This window comes from Rhodnius prolixus, unplaced genomic scaffold (assembly GCF_049639745.1).
Source record: "Rhodnius prolixus isolate KJV_2025 unplaced genomic scaffold, Rpr scaffold_9, whole genome shotgun sequence".
Taxonomy (NCBI): Eukaryota; Metazoa; Arthropoda; class Insecta; order Hemiptera; family Reduviidae; genus Rhodnius; species Rhodnius prolixus.
In genome coordinates, this window is record NW_027411604.1 from 7354729 (window position 1) to 7378286 (window position 23558).

The following is a 23558-nucleotide window of genomic DNA, read 5'->3' on the forward strand; positions in this document are numbered from 1 at the left end:
GTATGGTACCATACTGTTAAAATATACCGTATTAGTGAACCCTAGAAGAATTAAGTCTCACATTTAAGCAAGCAATTATTTTTTTATTAACGTGCAAAGATGTGTAAGGCGTAGAAAGATTTAGAGGAATAAAAGAGTAAAATTGCATGTCTGGAAGTTAGCATCAAATTCAGTTATCTGAGATATTAATTTGTTATAAGACTATGTTAATGTCAATCTCATGACAGAATCCAAATTTAAGTCACCCATTTATTATTTACATTATTTGGAGCAACAAATAAAAATAAAATCGAGGCACTTGCATAAAGAAAGTTGCATCATTTTTTGAGTGAAGCTGGCTTAAGCCTACTCACTTTTAATGCAATTATCTATTAAAACTGAATCTCACAACCCCTGAACTTTTTCATGTAAACTTATATGATGGCATTAAAATGTGCTTAAAACTATGTCTACTTCTGTAAATAATTCTTAAAACTATACCTACTTCTATAACTAATTCTCAAAACTATACGTACTAACTAATTCTTAAAACAATACTTACTTCTAAAACCAATTCTTAAAACTATAGTTACTCTAAAACTAATGCTTTACAAAAACTAAACTACAACTTATACTTTAACTAAAACTAGTGCCATCTATCAGGTTTTACTGCCACTTATGATAGAGTCAGTTTCAATACTTACTTGCTAACACTCAAGGGAAAGAATTTTGGTATGACAAGTTTAATCAAATATCATAGTTAAACTTTACGAAATTCCAAAACGATATTATTAGTAGTAAAAAACAAAACAATCAATTTTTGGAGGATCAATTCAATAACTAGCACTCAAAGCAAATTGCGAGAATATACAGACTACAATAAATCCAATCAACATTTTAATAGAAAAAAAAGAAATGAAAAAATCTTCAACCATAAGATTGCGACAACGAAAGAACCAATTTCAACAAACACCAAATTGTGTAGAACAAATTCTTCTCTCCATTGTCCGCTAAGCCATCTGCTACTACATCCAAAATATTTGTAGGTCTATTTAAATTCCACTCATTCATCCACATCCATTTTCCCAATCCATAACGAAATCATTTAAAGGAATACCCAGCCTCATTAAAACTAATTCTTAAAACTAAGTTTTTTTACCTGGATCAGAATTTGTTCATTAATAAAAAATCCTTGTAATTATTTTCCCATATGTAAAATATTGTAGGTTAAGCGTAGATACCATTTGCAGTTTTGAAGTGTAGTTAAGACAATTGTTATTGTAAGAGAAAATCGTGTATTACATAGTTCTTTTCCGTAATAGAATTTTAAATTGTAGCAGTGATTTAGTTGAAATTAATTGGATCAAACTCGTGGAAATCGAAGCAAAAATGTTATTTAGATTCGTTCACATGAACAGTTTAAAGAACTTAAGAAATTATTGAAACCTTACAATAAATAATTGTCAGAAGGTTTTATAAAAAATGAGTTTATATTTAAAATTTCTTCATTTAATTGTTTACAATTTATTTATTTATAAATATTATAAAAACTTAAATTGCATTATTCTCTCCAACACTGTTTTTTTGCCAAAGAGGGGACACAGGATTGTAGAAATTTTCATCCATTTGTGCTAAAAATTTCTTGTGACGAAGTAAGGTTGTAGGTTATTGTGATTCTTAAATTGGTGATTTGGTCATGTTTTTGTTTTTTTGTGAGTAATATATTTAATTTCAATAGATATGCAATCAAGAGATAATCAATGCTACAGGCAGTTTCAGTTGTAAAACGTTTTTGAAATAGTGATTTTCTCCATGTGATTGCTGTTTCCCAGTTTTATCATCTAGCAATCTATGTTTACTTTTTACAACAGTAAGAAAGTTTGCCAATAGTTTTTGTTTGGTTTTTTGAAAACTTTTAAATCAAGTTGGACTAAATTTTTAAAATATCTGTAACTGAAAACGAGCATGCGTTCTCTTACTGCAATTCAAAGTTGACAAATTTTCTCATAAACGCTTAAAAATTCGCTTGAAGTCAATTTGGCATAATTTATTGTAATGAAACAACTTACTTGTTCCAATTCCATTTCATGACGACGAATCAGTTTTCTCCATTATATTTTATTCAGGTAACCGGAATTATTTAAATATTTAGGCCATTATACTTAAAACTGTGAGGGCGAAAAAGTTATATTTTCAAGCAGCATATTTCATTATACTTATCTGTCTTCTTAAGATTGGATTCATTTAGATTCATCAATCATGATAAATTCAAATTAAGAATAATTTGTAGCAAATGAACGTAACTTAGATCCATTAAATTTCGCGTTCAGGTTCTGGAGACCTTGCTCGAACAATGATTATAGCTTGGCCCTAAAGAGGAAAAATAGGGAAATGTGGTTGGGGGAAATGAGAAATTTATCCGAGAAAATAAAGCAAGTTGAGCTGGAGAGAGCAAGGGCTAGAGCAAGTCATTCAAATTTCAACAGTTATTACAGCCAAATATGCTTCTTGGGTTATTGTAACTATTTTTACAATGAAAATAATTTAGATTACTTAAAATGGATTTTTAAACTGAGGTGTGGACTGATGAATTTGAATGACAAGCCTTGGAAGAAGGAAGATCATAGGAGATGCTCTTTCTTCGGCCAGATGGAGGATCACTTCCACTTTATTGCCTTTTGCCCAGTTTTGGAATTTATAAGGAGAAAGTGGTTTGGTTTATCAAACCTCTCCACCCAGGGTACAGTTTGGACAGTTTTTTTTTAAGTGGAGGTGATTTTAAATCCTTGGTTGGCTACGCTCAGGAGGCTTGGATTTTTAGGGAAAGTTTGGTAAACTGGGGTTAGCTATAGCCAAAGTTGTTGTGTGCTGGAATAAGAAATTATATTAAAAGAAATAATAAATAAATAAAATTAAATAATAAATTATATTCAAATTAATGATAATTTATTATTATGTTGTCAAATCTTGTAATAGGGCAATTTTATTCAGTTGTTAAAAAATAAATAAATAAATAAAATATAATACAAAAATAATAATATAAAAATAATAAAATAAAAATAAACTGTTGTATGTACAATGTTTTTCATGGACAGTAAAATGTAGTGTATAGAGAGCCCTTTCCTCCTTACAGTCTAAGGACTAAGCAGTAGAGATTATCTGAACTAAAATCTTTATGTAAATGTATTTTCAGATGCCAAATCTCTATTATTATTATTATTATTTTACTGATTTAAGGTGCGAGCTTTTTTCAGTGCACTGCCGGCCTCCGGACTGTGTTCTCTCGTTACAGACAACACTGTCCATCACTGCACAGTGAGCTGTAAGAAGCTCTAAGGAAGAGAAAATCTAAGGGTCAGCAATAATTATTATTATTATTTAATTTCTATGAAAAATTGGAAACCCTGTTTTAGTTATTCCTTTCTTCCTCTTTTATGATAAGGAAATAAAATTATTATATTTTTGGTAATCTCTTTCCAGTATTTTATTACAACATTGAAAGGACTATACACAACTAATGGATGAAACATGGTAAAATGTAAAATAAACATATTTCGAAAGGAATTTCAAAAATTAAAGTGGGTAGAACAAAATAGAAGTGGGTATGTTATTTTTTTATTCTTTTATTGGAATTCAGAACTGCAACGATTGTTGCAACAAGCAAATATGGTACCTGATAACAAAAAATAAAAGAAAATCATGAGTGGAGAAGGCACCCAGTGGTGTCACTCCAGTAACGTGTTTTGCTCTCACGATAAGAGTAGATCACGAGGCCATCTTCTCTTCAATCTCCTTTTTAGGATTACCTGGTAATGTGGAGGGAGATAGGTGTTCAGTGACAGGGTTAGGATGAGCTGCTGTAGAGGAATGAAATTTGAGAAAACGAGTGTTAGCAAAATCTGTAATGATAGGGATTTTGAGATCATTATGGATAGTGAGGTTAGATACATAGAACGGAGCGTTAAGAAGTTTTCGAAGTATTTTTGGCTGTAATGTCTGGAGGCGTACTGAGTTGGAACGCTTAGTCGATCCCCATACTTCAATGCCATATGACCAAATAGGTCGCAGTAACAGTAGATATAAGAGTCTTTTGTTATGTAGGTTAAGTTTCGAACGTTTGTCAAGTAGTCTGGCGAGAAGTTTGTAGCGTTGGTTGGTTTCTTCTCTTTTCAGTCTAGAATGGGGATTCCAAGTCAACCGTTTGTCTAGGTGCAGTCCAAGGTAGTGTACTTTGTCCACAGTTGGTATAATGATAAGTTACAGGTTTTTCTAAGGTCGGTAGATTACGTCACGAGTGATATGGATCGGAGAATAAATTATCTATGTGATTCTATAAAACTGGCAGCTAATTATAAGCCAAATCCCAGGCAAGCAATAGTGTATAAGCAGAAATGGTTCGATAAGGAATGTTATGAGGCACGTCGTAAATCGCTTAAGCATTTAAGGAAATATTAAAAAACAAATCGAGTTGAGGACAATTCAACGAGGACAACCGTGACGTCAATGATACCCCAAGATATTTATAAGCATTAACAATTTCATTTAATTTATTTTTAAAATACCATTTCTCATTTCTTCCTCTTTTACATCCTCTACAGAAAACCATTATTTTTGACTTCCTTATATTAAGATGCAAATTCCACAATTCCAAGTATCGCTCCAAACACTGAATCATTCTTTGCAGAGAATTTGGTTCACTAGCCAGAAGTACAATATCATCCGCAAATGCCATTATTTTAATACGTTCTTCCCCAATGCGAATACCACCAGTATCAATATATTCCTCAATATCAATGAGATAAAAAGAAAAAATTGCCGAAGATTGACTGGTTGTAGTTTCAAACTCTTCAGTTAAACCGTATTGAGACCATACAGAACATCTAGTGTCAGTTAACAAACCTTTTATAGAACGCACAATCTTGGAGGAAATACCCAATTGATACAGTTTAAAAAATAATGAATTTCTGTTTTGCTAATACTATCGAACGCTGAAGTGAGATCTACGAAAAAGGCATAGGCTTTCTGTCTTTTCATTTTTAATTTTATATTAACTATATTTCTTAAATTAAATATGTTATCCAGCTTAGAGTAACTCTTTCTAAAGCCTGTTTGAAATTGTATTAACACCCCTGCTGTTCAGCCCAGGTGGTCATTCTATCCAATAACAATCCAGAATAGAGTTTGCCTACGACATTATTAAACGTTATGCCTCCATAACATGACACGTCATGAATACTCCCCTTTTTAAATAATGGAAATACAATACTTTCCTTAAATGACAAAGGATATTTCCTGACTCAAAAATTTTATTAAAAGTACTAGGCAATTCACTTATAAAATCATTTGTAGCATATTTGAAAAACTCTGACGTAATACGATCTGGTCCCGGGCCTTTGTTTATTTTACCTTAACTAAGACACATTGTAATTCATTTAACGTAAATTGTTCATCTAAAAATCATTTATAATATACGGTTCTGCAAACTGAACATTACTAATCAAAGTAGAAGCATTGTACAATGAAGGGAAATACGTTGTCCACTGATGCACAAAGATTTTACCAAATGAAAATCTGCTTCTTTTCTTCATGTACCTAACTGCATCCTTATGGTGACACCCAAGTAGTATCAAAACTCGTAAAAAAAAAGGGTTGTATCAACCTACTGGTGATACAGTAACATTAACTAACATTATATCTAAACGCGTAACGCTGGCATAAATAGAGCGTGTTATCATCCTGTTGGTGACACTCTAGTAGTATCTAAACTTGGAATAAGAAAAGGTTGTATCAACCTGCTGGTGATACACTAACATTTTATTTAAGCGCGTAAGGCTGGCATAAATATAGTATGGTATTATCCTAATGGAGATTACCTGATAATAACTATTCTCGCTATAAAAAATGGTTTTATCAACCTGCTGGTGATACACTAACATTAACTAACATTATATCTAAGCGCGTAAGCCTGGCATAATTAAAAAATGGTATCATCCTGATGGAGACACCCTAGTAGTATCTAAACTCGAAATAGGAAAGCGTTGTATCATCCTGCTGGTGATACACTAACATTATATATAAACGTTTAACGCTGGTCTAAAATGAGAGTGGTATTATGCGGATGGTGTCAGCTTAATAATATCTAAACTCGCAAAGAAAATGTTTGGTACTGATACACTAACATTAAATCTGAACGCGTAACACTGGCAGTAAAAATGTTTGGTGTTGGGTGCATGGTGTACTGAGCTGTGGTACCCGTGGGGTCGCTACTCCCCAAAGCGACTGCATGCATCAGCCGCTCCATGAGGGGTAATTTTAGAAATGTGTTCAGAATCAGATGTTGCCCAAAATTAGGATGGAAAATCACTTTCTTCCAAAAACGTATGAAGCAGGTTGCGGAGAACTTTAGCGAGTGACGAAGGGTGTCCCTCTAACGTAAAGATTTTGAATTTAACCTAACTGACGTTAGTTATTACTCCGGTTCCTAGACAAAATAATTTTAAAAATCTAGTAGGTGACGATGATAATGTTTGACACTGAGCTATAGATGTCTTCCAGTTCTGAATATAGCATAATCCTAACGAAGTTACTTGAACGTATATTCGAATTTAGCTGAGAACATCTGACAGATTGCAGCAGATAGAACCACTTCGAATTGCTGTAGAAATTGAAAACTTCAACTACATTAATAAACGATAAAATCGTAAAGAGTTTTTCACAAACCTACGTAACAAAGATTTGGGTTGGAGGACGACGTTAAGAAGATGACGAGAAATGGTAACTGGGGTACGTAACTACTGGGTAGTACACGTAGCTGGTTCATCACGTCTGAAGGTTTATTGCGGTGCTATAGATTCTCAGAAATGGTGTGCGCAGTCAGACTTGCGCAGCTGCCAGAATACTCTCTAATCTATTGGACTACTGCTAACTTGAGTCATCATTCTCAAGAAATGTCCACTCAGAATACTTAAAGAAAGTGGTACTGGCTCTGTTAGCCTGCTCCAGATAGCAGTTGTCCAGGGGGCACCTCGTGGAGGTAGAGCTCAGATTTTTGCCCCCCAAAATGCCATCCTGCCTTTAATATCGTATTCCAACTGGTTTTTATCCTCTATTAAGCAGGCGTAGTAGCAAATCTCATTAACAATGGAGTTGCATTACCTGCGATGTACAGAGGGGGAGAGAGAAAACCAGCTTTGGACCCGTTAAAGAATACGATTATACGGAGTTTGGGTAGGGCAATGGACAAATAGCAGGAATGGCAGAATACTGGATACGCTAAGAATACTGAATACTGAAGGAGTTAACCTAAGATTAAATAAGACGCGCATCCTATATATTAACGGAAAAGTGTTTTAACTACCTAACGGTGAAACACGAATATACCAAGATAGATATACTCTAAATAAAGTAAAATAGATAACTTATCTCGGAAGAAACCGAACAAACAATGTGATACCAAAACTAGCTGGTTAGCTAGGGAGTTAAACAGAGCTACTACGCGAACGATTGAGGGCCCTTACTCATGAATTGCCTCGGAAAGTGACCTGTTAAATCTGGTGCTGGATGAATTTAAGACAAATCTAGTAGTTACATCTCATAGTGAAATATTAGAGTATTAATGCTCCACTCATATGCACTAAAGTTCAACTAGTTCGCAATTATGTTACAATTAGTGTGTCTTCTAATCGTCTAATCTTCATCAATGTGCACTACACTTCCACTAATGTGCACTAGTATTCTACTAATATGCATTAATGTTACTATAATCTGCACTAATGATCTCTTAAAGAGCAGGTATGTACTACTAATGTGCACTGAAATTTCACTAATAATACATTAATGTTACACTCAACTACCCTAATAATCATTAATGTGCTCTAATGTACACCAGTACACTACTAACATGCACTAATCTTACAAAAATTTGCACTAATGATCTCTTAAAAAGCAGGAATCTTCCATTAATCTGCAATGAAATTTCGTAATATGCACTTATGTTCAACTTTACAACTCTAAAATCATTAATGTGCACTATAGTTCCACTAGTGTGCACTAGAATTTTACTAAGATGCACTAATGCTCCAGTAATGTGCACTAAAGATCTCGAAAAGAGCACCTATGTTTCATTAATGTGCACTAATATTCTACATATTAGCACTAGTATTATCTAAGGTGCACTAGTGTTACACTAATATGCAATAATGTTCCACTGGAAGATAAAAGAGAATTTAATTACTCTACAAAAAATCACGATGTTCCAAAATTAATAAAAAAATTCTATACATATAGATGCTTTTTTTGATTCATAAACATAAAGCTAATAGTTTCAACAGAGTCCAGCAGCAATATTAACAAAACTCATTCGTGGGTAATTCATCAGCCAATCGTCCTCATCACAGCACATTTTCACTCCAAAACTAGCCAGACTACTAGTAACCACCATAATATTAGGGAGAAAGTTTGAAGAAAACACCATTAATGCAGAAATTACTATGATCCGGATTTAATATACCCTGTAAATTCTAAGTTACATAGCTAACACAGCAACACAAAAAATAGTAAAAACATTATAACCACCACCTAAAATAATTACTCGCCCTACTAACAAAAATAAGATAACTATAGTGAAATTACCGACTAAATAATTCATAGGCTGCAACAAAAAAATATTGAACGAATCTGATGGAGATACACTAATAATTAAAACTAAATGTGTATCAAACAGAAACAGAAAAGGTAGTATAAACCTGATAGTCATCACATAATCTTGCTTCCTAAATCTGTAACAACCAGTAAAAGAACAGAGATTCATCAACCACACAAAGGTACCTAAATTTAAATACTAATCACGTATAAATTCTTTTCGGAACCTGACCGTGGAAGTCCAACCTTAATAACAATAAGCGTATTAACCTGAAACAGAAAATGTTGTGTAAACCTGACAGTGATACCGTAATGTTAGTAACTAAACGAGTCATATTTAATAACGGAAAAGTGTGTATCAACCTGATGGTGATACCTTAATATTAGTAACTAAAAGCGTAAAGTTCAATAAGGGAATAGTATGTATCAACCTGACGTTGATTGCTTAATCTTAATAACTTAATAAGGATTAGCCAGCAATACAAAACTATTGTATCAACTTAATGATGATACACTAATCATAATAACTAAACGCGTCATGTTCAATAATGTAAAAAGTGTTTAACAACCTGACGGTTATACCCTAATCTTAATAACTAAATGCGTAGCCAGCCAGAGAAAACTAACGTTGATACCTTAATCTTAATAACTAAATGGGTATTAGTCAGCAACAGAAAACTGTTGTATAAACGAAGCGGTGATACCCTAATCTTAATTCCTAAACGAGTCATATATATAATAACAAAAAAGTGTGTATCTACCTGTCGGTGATACTTTAATCTTAATAACTAAACGCGTATTAGCCAGCAACAGAAAACTGTCGTTTCAACCAAACTATGATACCTTAATCTTAATAACTAAATCCGTATTAGCCAGCAACAGATAACGGTTGTATCAACCTGATGGTGATAAACTAATCATAATAACGAAACGCGTCATGTTCACTAACGCGTAAAGTGTATAACAACCTGACGGTGATACCCTAATCTTAATAACTAAGTGAGTAGCCAGCCACAAAAAACTGACGTTGATACCTTTAATCTTAATACCCAAAATCGTATTAGCCAGCTATAGGAAACTGTTGTTTCATACACTCGGTGACATCCTAATCTTAATAACTAAACGCGTGAAGTTCAATAACAGAAAAGAGTGTATCAACCTGACGGTGATACGTTACTCTTGTCAACTAAATGCGTACTAGTCAGCAACAGAAATTTGTTGTATACACGAAACAGAGATACCCTAATCTTAATTCCAATAAGCGACATATATAATAACAAAAAAATGTGTATCTACCTGTCGTTGATACTTTAATCTTAATAACTGATCGCGTATTAGCCAGCAACAGAAAACTGTCGTTTCAACCAAAGTATGATACCTTAATCTTAATAACTAAATGCGCATTAGGCAGCAAGAGATAACTGTTGTATCAACCAAACGGTGATGCCCTAATTTTTAAAACTAATCATATGAAGTTGAATAAGAAAAAACCGTGTATCAACCTGAAAATGATACCTTAATCTCATTAACTAAAAGCGTAAAGTTCAATAAGGGAATTGTATGTATCATCCTGACTTTGATAGCTTAATCTTAATAACTAAATGCGTATAAGCCAGCAACAGAAAACTACTGTATCAACCTGATGGTGATACACTAATCATAATAACTAAACGCGTCATGTTCGCTAACGCGTAAAGTGTATAACAACCTGACGGTGATACCCTAATCTTAATAACTAAGTGAGTAGCCAGCCACAGAAAACTGACGTTGATACCTTCATCTTAATAACCAAATTCGTATTAGCCAGCAATAGAAAACTATTGTTTCATACTTACGGTGACATCGTAATCTTAATTTCAATACGCGACATGTATAATAACAAAAAAGTGTGTATCTACCTGTCGGTGATACGTTAGACTTATCAACTAAATGCGTACTAGTCAGCAACAGAAAACTGTTGTATTCACGAAACGGTGATACCCTAATCTTAATTCCAAATCGTGACATGTATAATAATAAAAAAATGTGTATCTACCTGACGGTGATACTTTAATCTTAATAAGTAAACGCGTATTAGCCAGCAACAGAAAACTGTAGTTTCATCCAAACTATGATACCTTAATCTTAATAACTAAATGCGTATTAGGCAGCAAGAGATAACTGTTGTATCAACCAAACGGTGATGCCCTAATTTTTAAAACTAAACACGTGAAGCTCAATAAGAAAAAACTGTGTATCAACCTGAAAATGATACCTTAATCTTATTAACTAAAGGCGTAAAGTTGAATAAGGGAATAGTATGTATCAACCTGACGTTGATTGCTTAATCTTAATAACTAACTGCGTATTAGACAGCAACAGAAAACTATTATATCAACATGATGGTGATACACTAATCATAAGAAATAAACGCGTCATGTTCAATAATGTAAAAAGTATTTAACAACCTGACGGTTATACCCTAATCTTAATGAATAAATGCGTAGCCAGCCAGAGAAAACTAACGTTGATGCCTTAATCTTAATAACTAAATGGGTATTAGCCAACAACAGCAAACTGTCGTTTCAACCAAACTATGATACCTTAATTTTAATAACTAAATGCGTATTAGCCAGCACCTGATGGTGATACACTAATCATAATGACTAAACGCGTCAAGTTCGCTAACTCGTAATGTGTATAACAACCTGACGGTGATACCCTAATCTTAATAACTAAGTGAGTAGCCAGTCACAGAAAACTGACGTTGATAGCTTAATCTTATTAACCAAATTCGTATTAGCCAGCAATAGAAAACTATTGTTTCATACTTACGGGGACATCCTAATCTTAATTCCAATACGCGACATATATAATAAAAAAAAAGTGTGTATCTACCTGTCGGTGATAGTTTATCTTAATCTTAATAACTAAACGCGTATTAGCCAGCAACAGAAAACTGTCGTTTCAACCAAACTATGATACCTTAATCTTAATAACTAAATGCGTACCCAGCCAGAGAAAACTAGCGTTGATACCCTAATCTTAATAACTAAATGCGTATTAGCCAGCAACAGATAACTGTTGTATCAACTAAACGGTGATGCCCTAATTTTGAAAACTAAACACTTCAAGTTCGATAACAAAAAAATGTGTATCAATCTGACGGTGATACATAAATCTTAATATCTATATGCGTATTAACCAGCAACAGAAAAATGTTGTATCATATTTACGGAGACATCCTAATCTTAATAACTTGACGCGCCTAGTTCAATAAGGAAATAGTATGTATCAACCTGACGTTGATTGCCTAATCTTAACTAAATGCGTATAAGCCAGCAACAGAAAATTTCGTTTGCTAAACGGTCATTTAGTGGAATTGACCACAATGTAAATCTGGCAACCCACTTATCTAACATCCAACTTTTTCAGAATATAAATTTATAATGTAAAAAAAATTATTATTCTAACTTTGGGGTCGGATATAAAACTGGTTCTTAGTTTTGGAATTTTACAGGGCAATGACGGAAACGATTGAGGGCCCTTACTCATAGATTGCTTCGGAAAAAGCAATGTATAATTTGTTGCTGGAAGAAATTTAATTTAATAGCTTCCTCTCTTAGTGAAATATTATGGAAATAATGCTTTACTGATGAGCATTAAAGTTCAACTAGTGGGCACTAATGTTCCATTTAAATACTCTAATAATCATTAAAGAGCACTAATGTTCCATTAATGTGCACTAGTATTTTACTGAGATGCACTAATGTTACAATAAAGTGCACTAATGATCTCTAAAAGTGTAAGTATGATCTACTAATGTGCACAGAAATTTCCTTAATTGGCACAAATGTTCCATTTAAATACTCTAATAATCATTAAAGAGCACTAAAGTTCCATTAATGTGCACTAGTATTTTACTAAGATGCACTAATTTTACAATAAAGTGCACTAATGATCTCTAAATGTGTAAGTATGGTCCATAATTGTGCACTGAAATTCCACATGTTAACACCAGTATTTTCTAAAGTACAATAATGTTCCACTATAATATCATAGAAAATTCATTGATATTGTAAAAAAACACGATGATTAATAACAATAATGATAATCGATTCAACAAAGTCCAGCAGCAATATTAACAGAACTCATTCAGAGGCAATCCATAAGCCAATCGTCCTCATCACGGCACTGTTCTACTCCAAAATTAACCAGACAATGTATGCAGGTTACTAATAAGATATAACATCCGTTTATAGCCAATTTCCGAATATTGCCGATCAAAAAATGCCGAACGAATTTTAATGAAATAACTTAAAATCTTCCCCCAAAATTCAATTAAGAAAAGTGGTATTATCCAGATGGTGACGCCCTAATAATATCTAAACTCGCAATACGAAACATTAATTGATACATTAACATTAACTAACATTTTATCTAAACGCGTGCGGCTGTCATAAATAGAGAATGGTATCATCCTTATGGAGACACCCTAGTAGTATCTAAACTCGCAATAGAAAATGGTTGTATAAACCTGCTGGTGATACACTAACATTATATCTAACCGCGTAAGGCCGGGATAAATAGAGAATGGTATCATCCTGATGTAGACACCGTGATAACATCTAAACTCGCAATAAAAAATGGTTGTAGCAACCTGCTGGTGATACAGTAACATTAACTAACATTATATCTAAACGCGTAACGCTGGCATAAATAGAGTGTGGTATCATACTGTTGGTGACACCCTAGTAGTATCTAAACTTGCAATAAGAAAGGGTTGTATCAACCTACTGGTGATACAGTAACATTAACTAACATTATATCTAAACGCGTACGGCTGCCATAAATAGAGAATGGTATCATCCTGATGTAGACACCGTGATAACATCTGAACTCGCAATAAAAAATGGTTGTAGCAACCTGCTGGTGATACAGTAACATTAACTAACATTATATCTAAACGCGTAACGCTGGCATAAATAGAGTGTGGTATCATACTGTTGGTGACACCCTAGTAGTATCTACTCGTAAACTTGCAATAAGAAAAGGTTGTATCAACCTGTTGGTGATACACTAACATTAGCTAACATTATATCTAAACGCGTACGGCTGGCATAAATAGAGTGTGGTATCATCCTGTTGGTGACACCCTAGTAGTATCTACTCGTAAACTTGCAATAAGAAAAGGTTGTATCAACCTGCTGGTGATACACTAACATTAGCTAACATTATATCTAAACGCGTACGGCTGGCATAAATAGAGAATGGTATCATCCTGATGGAGACACCCTAGTAGTATCTAAACTCGCAATACAAAATGGTTGTATAAACCTGCTGGTGATACACTAACATTATAACTAACCGAGTAAGGCCGGGATAAATAGAGAATGGTATCATCCTGATGTAGACACCGTGATAATATCTAAACCTGCAATAAGAAAGCGTTGTATCAAACTGCTGGTGATACAGTAACATTAACTAACATTATTTCTAAACGCGTAACGCTGGCATAAATAGAGTGTGGTATCATCCTGTTGGTGACACCCTAGTAGTATCTACTCGTAAACTTGCAATAAGAAAAGGTTGTATCAACCTGCTGGTGATACACTAACATTAGCTAACATTATATCTAAACGCGTACGGTTGGCATAAATAGAGAATGGTATGATCCTGATGGAGACACCCTAGTAGTATCTAAACTCGCAATAGAAAATGGTTGTATAAACCTGCTGGTGATACACTAACATTATATCTAACCGAGTAAGGCCGGGATAAATAGAGAATGGTATCATCCTGATGTAGACACCGTGATAATATCTAAACTCGCAGTAAAAAATGGTTGTGTCAACCTGTTGGTGATACACTAACATTATATCTAAGCGCGTAACACTGGCATAAATAGAGCGTGGTATCATTATTATGGTGACACCCTATTAGTATCTATACTCGTAAAAGGAAAGGGTTGTATCAACCTGCTGATGATATAGTTACATTAACTAACATTATACCTAAACGCGTAACGCTGCCATAAATAGAACGTGGTATCATCCTGTTGGTGACACCCTAGTAGTATTTAAACTTGCAATAAGAAAAGTTGTATTAACCTGCTGGAGATACACTAAGATTATATCTAAACGCGTAAAGCTGGCATAAATAGAGTATGGTATCATCCTCATGGAGACACCCTGATAATATCTAAACTCGCAATAGAAAATGGTTGTATCAACCTGCTGGTAATACACTAACATTAACTAACATTATATCTAAGCGCGTAAGGCCGGTATAAATAGAGAATGGTATCATCCTGATGTAGACACCGTTATAATATCTAAGCTCACAATAAAAAATGGTTGTATCAACCTGCTGGTGATACACTAACAATAACTAACATTATTTCTAAGCGCGGATGTCTGGCATAAGTAGAGCGTGTTATCATCCTGTTGGTGACACTCTAGTAGTAACTAAACTTGGAATAAGAAAAGGTTGTATCAACCTGCTGGTGATACACTAACATTTTATTTAAGCGCGTAAGGCTGGCATAAATAGAGTATAGTATTATCCTAATGGAGATTACCTGATAATATCTAAATTCGCAATAGAAAATGGTTGTATCAACCTGCTGGTGATACACTAACATTATATCTAAGCGCGTAAGGCTGGCGTAAACAGAGAATGGTATAACCCTGATGAAGACACCCTAGTAGTATCTAAACTCGTAATAGGAAAGCGTTGTATCAACCTGCTGATGATACAGTATCATTAACTAACACTATATCGAAATGCGTAATGCTGGCTTAAATAGAGCGTGGTATCATCCTGATGGTGATACCCTAGTAGTAACTAAACTCGTAATAAGAAAGGGTTGTATCAACCTGCTGGTGATACACTACATTATATCTAAGCGCGTATCGCTGGCATAAATAGAGAATAGTATCGTCCTGATGAAGACACCTTAGTAGTATCTAAACTCGTAATAGGAAAGAGTTGTATCAACCTGCTGGTGATACACTAACATTAATCCTAAGCGCGTAAGATTGGAATAAATAGGGAATGGTATCATCCTGATAGAGACACTCAGATAATATCTAAACACGCAATAAAAAATGATTGCATTAACCTTCTGGAGATACACTAAAATTTACTAACATTATATCTAAGCGCGTAAGGCTGGTATAAATAGAGAATGGTATGATCCTGATGTAGACACCGTTATAATATCTAAACTCGCAATAAAAAGTGGTTGTATCAACCTGCTGGTGATACACTAACAATAACTAACATTATATCTAAGCGCGTAACACTGGCATTAATAGAGCGTGGAATCATTATTATATTGACACCCTATTAGTATCTATACTCGTAAAAAAAAAGGGTTGTATCAACCTGCTGTTGATATAGTTACATTAAGTAACATTATACCTAAACGCGTAACGCTGCCATAAATAGAACGTGGTATCATCCTGTTGGTGACACCCTAGTAGTATTTAAACTTGTAATAATTAAAGTTGTATTAACCTGCTGGTGATACACTAAGATTATATCTAAACGCGTAAAGCTGGCATAAATAGAGTATGGTATCATCCTCATGGAGACTCCCTGATAATATCTAAACTCGAAATAGAAAATGGTTGTATCAGCATGCTGGTGATACACTAACATTATCTAACATTATATCTAAGCGCGTATGTCTGGCATAAATAGAGAAAGGTATCATCCTTATGGTGACACCCAAGTAGTATCTAAACTCGTAAAAGGAAAGGGTTGTATCAACCTACTGGTGATACAGTAACATTAACTAACATTATATCTAAACGCGTAACGCTGGCATAAATAGAGCGTGTTATCATCCTGTTGGTGACACTCTAGTACTATCTAAACTTGGAATAAGAAAAGGTTGTATCAACCTGCTGGTGATACACTAACATTTTATCTAAGCGCGTAAGGCTGGCATAAATAGAGTATGGTATTATCCTAATGGAGATTACCTGATAATAACTATTCTCGCTATAAAAAATGGTTTTATCAACCTGCTGGTGATACACTAACGTTTTATCTAAGCGCGTTAGGCCGGCATAAATAGAGAATGGTATCATCCTGATGTAGACACCGTTATAATATCTATGCTCACAATAAAAAATGGTTGTATCAACCTGCTGGTGATACACTAACAATAACTAACATAATTTCTAAGCGCGTATGTCTGCCATAAATAGAGGAAGGTATCTTCCTGATGGTAACACTTTAGTAGTATCTAAACACGCAATATAAAATTATTGTATTAACTTTCTGGTGATACAAATAGTTCTAGTAGTAACTAAACTCGTAAAAGGAAAGGGTTGTATCAACCTACTGGTGATACAGTAACATTAACTAACATTATATCTAAACGCGTAACGCTGGCAAAAATAGAGCGTGTTATTATCCTGTTGGTGACACTCTAGTAGTATCTAAACTTGGAATAAGAAAAGGTTGTATCAACCTGCTGGTGATACACTAACATTTTATTTAAGCGCGTAAGGCTGGCATAAATAGAGTATAGTATTATCCTAATGGAGATTACCTGATAATATCTAAATTCGCAATAGAAAATGTTTGTATCAACCTGCTGGTGATACACTAACATTATATCTAAGCGCGTAAGGCTGGCATAAACAGAGAATGGTATAACCCTGATGAAGACACCCTAGTAGTATCTAAACTCGTAATAGGAAAGCGTTGTATCAACCTGCTGATGATACAGTATCATTAAATAACACTATATCGAAATGCGTAATGCTGGCTTAAATAGAGCGTGGTATCATCCTGATGGTGACACCCTAGTAGTAACTAAACTCGTAATGAGAAAGGGTTGTATCAACCTGCTGGTGATACACTACATTATATCTAAGCGCGTATCGCTGGCATAAATAGAGAATAATATCGTCCTGATGAAGAAACCTTAGTAGTATCTAAACTCGTAATAGGAAAGGGTTGTATCAACCTGCTGGTGATACACTAACATTAAACCTAAGCGCGTAAGATTGGAATAAATAGGGAATGGTATCATCCTGATGTAGACACCGTGATAATATCTAAACTCGCAATAAAAATGGTTGTATCAACCTGCTGGTGATACACTAAAAATAACTAACATTATATCTAAGCGCGTAAGGCTGGTATAAATAGAGAATGGTATCATCCTAATGTAGACACCGTGAAAATATCTAAACTCGCAATAAAAAATGGTTGTATCAACCTGCTGGTGATACACTAACATTATATCTAACCGCGTAAGGCCGGGATAAATAGAGAATGGTATCATCCTGATGTAGACACTGTGATAATATCTAAACTCGCAATAAAAAATGGTTGTAGCAACCTGCTGGTGATACAGTAACATTAACTAACATTATATCTAAACGCGTAACGCTGGCATAAATAGAGTGTGGTATCATCCTGTTGGTGACACCCTAGTAGTATCTACTCGTAAACTTGCAATAAGAAAAGGTTGTATCAACCTGCTAGTGATACACTAACATTAGCTAACATTATATCTAAACGCGTACGGCTGGCATAAATAGAGAATGGTATCATCCTGATGGAGACACCCTAGTAGTATCTAAACTCGCAATAGAAAATGGTTGTATAAACCTGCTGGTGATACACTAACATTATATCTAACCGAGTAAGGCCGGGATAAATAGAGAATGGTATCATCCTGATGTAGACACCGTGATAATGTCTAAACTTGCAATAAGAAAGCGTTGTATCAAACTGCTGGTGATACAGTAACATTAACTAACATTATATCTAAACGCGTAACGCTGGCATAAATAGAGTGTGGTATCATCCTGTTGGTGACACCCTAGTAGTATCTACTCGTAAACTTGCAATAAGAAAAGGTTGTATCAACCTGCTGGTGATACACTAACATTAGCTAACATTATATCTAAACGCGTACGGTTGGCATAAATAGAGAATGGTATCATCCTGATGTAGACACCGTTATAATATCTAAACTCGCAATAAAAAATGCTTGTATCAACCTGCTGGTGATACACTAACAATAACTAACATTATATCTAAGCGCGTAACACTGGCATAAATAGATCGTGGTATCATTATTATGGTGACACCCTATTAGTATCTATACTCGTAAAAGGAAAGGGTTGTATCAACCTGCTGATGATATAGTTACATTAACTAACATTATACCTAAACGCGTAACGCTGCCATAAATAGAACGTGGTATCATCCTGTTTGTGACACCCTAGTAGTATTTAAACATGCAATACGAAAAGTTGTATTAACCTGCTGGTGATACACTAAGATTATATCTAAACGCGTAAAGCTGGCATAAATAGAGTATGGTATCATCCTCATGGAGACTCCCTGATAATATCTAAGCTCACAATAAAAAATGGTTGTATCAACCTACTGGTGATACAGTAACATTAACTAACATTATATCTAAACGCGTAACGCTGGCATAAATAGAGCGTGTTATCATCCTGTTGGTGACACTCTAGTAGTATCTAAACTTGGAATAAAAAAAGGTTGTATCAACCTGCTGGTGATTCACTAACATTATATCTAAGCGCGTAAGGCTGGCGTAAACAGAGAATGGTATAACCCTGATGAAGACACCCTAGTAGTATCTAAACTCGTAATAGGAAAGCGTTGTATCAACCTGCTGATGATACAGTATCATTAACTAACACTATATCGAAATGCGTAATGCTGGCTTAAATAGAGCGTGGTATCATCCTTATGGTGACACCCTAGTAGTAACTAAACTCGTAATAAGAAAGGGTTGTATCAACCTGCTGGTGATACACTACATTATATCTAAGCGCGTATCGCTGGCATAAATAGAGAATAGTATCGTCCTGATGAAGACACCTTAGTATTATCTAAACTCGTAATAGGAAGGGATTGTATCAACCTGCTGGTGATACACTAACATTAACTATCATTATATCTAAGCGCGTATGTCTGGCATAAATAGAGAAAGGTATCATCCTTATGGTGACACCCATGTAGTATCTAAACTCGTAAAAGGAAAGGGTTGTATCAACCTACTGGTGATACAGTAACATTAACTAACATTATATCTAAACGCGTAACGCTGGCATAAATAGAGCGTGTTATCATCCTGTTGGTGACACTCTAGTACTATCTAAACTTGGAATAAGAAAAGGTTGTATCAACCTGCTGGTGATACACTAACATTTAATCTAAGCGCGTAAGGCTGGCATAAATAGAGTATGGTATTATCCTAATGGAGATTACCTGATAATAACTAATCTCGCTATAAAAAATGGTTTTATCAACCTGCTGGTGATACACTAACATTAACTAACATTATATCTAAGCGCGTAACGCTGGCATAAATAGAGTGTGGTATCATCCTGTTGGTGACACCCTAGTAGTATCTACTCGTAAACTTGCAATAAGAAAAAGTTGTATCAACCTGCTGGTGATACACTAACATTAGCTAACATTATATCTAAACGCGTACGGCTGGCATAAATAGAGAATGGTATCATCCTGATGGAGACACCCTAGTAGTATCTAAACTCGCAATAGAAAATGGTTGTATAAACCTGCTGGTGATACACTAACATTATATCTAACCGCGTAAGGCCGGGATAAATAGAGAATGGTATCATCCTGATGTAGACACCGTGATAATATCTAAACTCGCAATAAAAAATGGTTGTGTCAACCTGTTGGTGATACACTAACGTTTAATCTAAGCGCGTTAGGCCGGCATAAATAGAGAATGGTATCATCCTGATAGAGACACTCAGATAATATCTAAACACGCAATAAAAAATGATTGCATTCCCCTTCTGGAGATGCACTAAAATTTACTAACATTATATCTAAACGCGTAACGCTGTCATTAATCGTGCGTGGTATCTTCCTGATGGTGACACCCTAGTAGTATCTTAACTCGTAATAAGAAAGGGTTGTATCAACCTGCTGGTGATACACTAACATTATATCTAACCGCGTAAGGCCGGGATAAATAGAGAATGGTATCATCCTGATGTAGACACCGTTATTATATCTAAACTCGCAATAAAAAATGGTTGTATCAACCTGCTGGTGATTCACTAACTATAACTAACATTATATCTAAACGCGTAACGCTGTCATAAATCGTGCGTGGTATCTTCCTGATGGTGACACCCTAGTAGTATCTATACTCGTAAAAGGAAAGGGTTGTATCAACCTGCTGATGATATAGTTACATTAACTAACACTATACTTAAACGCGTAACGCTGCCATAATTAGAACGTGGTATCATCCTGTTGGTGACTCCCTAGTAGTATTTAAACTTGCAATAAGAAAAGTTGTATTAACCTGCTGGTGATACACTAAGATTATATCTAAACGCGTAAAGCTGGCATAAATAGAGTATGGTATCATCCTCATGGAGACTCCCTGATAATATCTAAACTCGCAATAGAAAATGGTTGTATCAACCTGCTGGTGATACTCTAACATTAACTAACATTATATCTAAGCGCGTAAGTCCGGTATAAATAGAGAATGGTATCATCCTGATGTAGACACCGTTATAATATCTAAGCTCACAATAAAAAATGGTTGTATCAACCTGCTGGTCATACACTAACATTAAACCTAAGCGCGTAAGATTGGAATAAATAGGGAATGGTATCATCCTGATAGAGACACTCAGATAATATCTAAACCCGCAATCAAAAATGATTGCATTAACCTGCTGATGATATAGTTACATTAACTAACATTATACCTAAACGCGTAACGCTGCCATAAATAGAACGTGGTATCATCCTGTTGGTGACACCCTAGTAGTATTTAAACTTGCAATAATAAAAGTTGTATTAACCTGCTGGTGATACACTAAGATTATATCTAAACGCGTAAAGCTGGCATAGAGTATGGTACCATCCTCATGGAGACTCCCTGATAATATCTAAACTTGCAATAGAAAATGGTTGTATCAACCTGCTGGTGATACACTAACATTAACTAACATTATATCTAAATGCGTAACGCTGGCATAAATAGAGCGTGTTATCATCCTGTTGGTGACACTCTAGTAGTATCTAAACTTGGAATAAGAAAAGGTTGTATCAACCTGCTGGTGATACACTAACATTTTATTTAAGCGCGTAAGGCTGGCATAAATAGAGTATGGTATTATCCTAATGGAGATTACCTGATAATAACTATTCTCGCTATAAAAAATGGTATTATCAACCTGCTGGTGATACACTAACATTAACTAACATTATATCTAAGTGCGTAAGCCTAGCATAATTAAAAAATGGTATCATCCTGATGGAGACACCCTAGTAGTATCTAAACTCGAAATAGGAAAGCGTTGTATCATCCTGCTGGTGATACACTAACATTATATATAAACGTTTAACGCTGGTCTAAAATGAGAGTGGTATTATGCGGATGGTGTTAGCTTAATAATATCTAAACTCGCAAAGAAAATGTTTGGTACTGATACACTAACATTAAATCTGAACGCGTAACACTGGCAGTAAAAATGTTTTGTGTTGGGTGCATGGTGTACTGAGCTGTGGTACCCGTGGGGTCGCTACTCCCCAAAGCGACTGCATGCATCAGCCGCTCCATGCGGGGTAATTTTAGAAATGTGTTCAGAATCAGATGTTGCCCAAAATTAGGATGGAAAATCACTTTCTTCCTAAAACGTATGAAGCAGGTTGCGGAGAACTTTAGCGAGTGACGAAGGGTGTCCCTCTAACGTAAAGATTTTGAATTTAACCTAACTGACGTTAGTTATTACTCCGGTTCCTAGACAAAATAATTTTAAAAATCTAGTAGGTGACGATGATAATGTTTGACACTGAGCTATAGATGTCTTCCAGTTCTGAATATAGCATAATCCTAACGAAGTTACTTGAACGTATATTCGAATTTAGCTGAGAACATCTGACAGATTACAGCAGATAGAACCACTTCGAATTGCTGTAGAAATTGAAAACTTCTACTACATTAATAAACGATAAAATCGTAGAGAATTATATGTAAGCGCGTAAGGCCGGTATAAATAGAGAATGGTATCATCCTGATGTAGACACCGTTATAATATCTAAGCTCACAATAAAAAATGGTTGTATCAACCTGCTGGTGATACACTAACAATAACTAACATTATTTCTAAGCGCGTATGTCTGGCATAAATAGAGGAAGGTATCTTCCTGATGGTAACACTTTAGTAGTATCTAAACACGCAATAAAAAATTATTGTATTAACTTTCTGGTGATACAAATATTTCTAGTAGTAACTAAACTCGTAAAAGGAAAGGGTTGTATCAACCTACTGGTGATACACTATCATTATATCTAAGCGCGTAAGGCCGGTATAAATAGAGAATGGTATCATCCTGATGTAGACACCGTTATAATATCTATGCTCACAATAAAAAATGGTTGTATCAACCTGCTGGTGATACACTAACAATAACTAACATAATTTCTAAGCGCGTATGTCTGCCATAAATAGAGGAAGGTATCTTCCTGATGGTAACACTTTAGTAGTATCTAAACACGCAATAAAAAATTATTGTATTAACTTTCTGGTGATACAAATATTTCTAGTAGTAACTAAACTCGTAAAAGGAAAGGGTTGTATCAACCTACTGGTGATACAGTAACATTATCTAACATTATATCTAAACGCGTAACGCTGGCATAAATAGAGCGTGTTATCATCCTGTTGGTGACACTCTAGTAGTATCTAAACTCGTAAAAGGAAAGGGTTGTATCAACCTACTGGTGATACAGTAACATTAACTAACATTATATCTAAACGCGTAACGCTGGCAAAAATAGAGCGTGTTATTATCCTGTTGGTGACACTCTAGTAGTATCTAAACTTGGAATAAGAAAAGGTTGTATCAACCTGCTGGTGATACACTAACATTTTATTTAAGCGCGTAAG

The 23558-nt window shown here is 34.8% G+C and overlaps 1 long non-coding RNA gene across 1 annotated transcript in view; it reads left to right on the top strand.

Moving 5' to 3' along the window:
- The first annotated feature begins 1529 nt into the window (after positions 1-1529).
- Positions 1530-23558, top strand: part of LOC141454601 (uncharacterized) — a 60284-nt gene continuing 38255 nt past the window's right edge. The window contains exons 1-2 of the long non-coding RNA XR_012458817.1: positions 1530-2105; positions 3460-3581. This is a non-coding gene — a long non-coding RNA (uncharacterized lncRNA). The remainder of the gene's footprint in view (positions 2106-3459; positions 3582-23558) is intronic.